The 522-nt window shown below is 33.5% G+C and overlaps 1 protein-coding gene across 1 annotated transcript in view; it reads left to right on the top strand.

Annotated features, from left to right (window-relative positions):
- LOC107596018 (calcium/calmodulin-dependent protein kinase type IV-like) overlaps window positions 1-522 on the top strand; it is a 47,696-nt gene that overhangs the window by 40,740 nt on the left and 6,434 nt on the right. The window lies entirely within an intron of this gene.

Here is a 522-nt window from a genome sequence, read left to right as displayed (position 1 = left end):
TAAGCATGCTTCACTTTGTCAGACAGGTTCTATTTAAGTGATTTCTTGATTCAACAGGTCTGGCAGTAATCAGGCCTGGGTGTGGCTAGTGAAATTTAACTAGCTTTCTAGCTTTCTAAAATAATGTGGTTAATCACAGTTCTTTCATGATTTAACAGGAGGGGGCAATTCATTTTTCACGTAGGGCCACGTAGGCTTGGACAGCTTTTTTCCCTTATGCTGTTTTAGAGAGGTGGATGCTGTTATGTGAAACTGTACACAGACTAAAACACAGACACACTAAACCAGACAAAACAAAAATCTATTGTTTTATATTCAGTAGGTGCCATGACACGGGCGGTACAACACTTGAAATCTGAGACAAAAACCTGAGGTGCCAATGAATATATACAATATATATATATATATATATATATATATATATATGAAAGAAAGTCTTTGTAAAAGTTTTTAATGTCACTTTTGATAAATGTAATGCAACCTAACTGACTAAAAGTATTAATTAAAAAAAATATTTGTACT

This window comes from Sinocyclocheilus grahami, unplaced genomic scaffold, assembly GCF_001515645.1.
Source record: "Sinocyclocheilus grahami isolate Dianchi unplaced genomic scaffold, SAMN03320097.WGS_v1.1 scaffold212.1, whole genome shotgun sequence".
Lineage (NCBI taxonomy): Eukaryota > Metazoa > Chordata > Actinopteri > Cypriniformes > Cyprinidae > Sinocyclocheilus > Sinocyclocheilus grahami.
The sequence above is the reverse complement of the archived record's forward strand: the minus strand, read 5'-3'. Positions and strand labels throughout refer to the sequence as shown.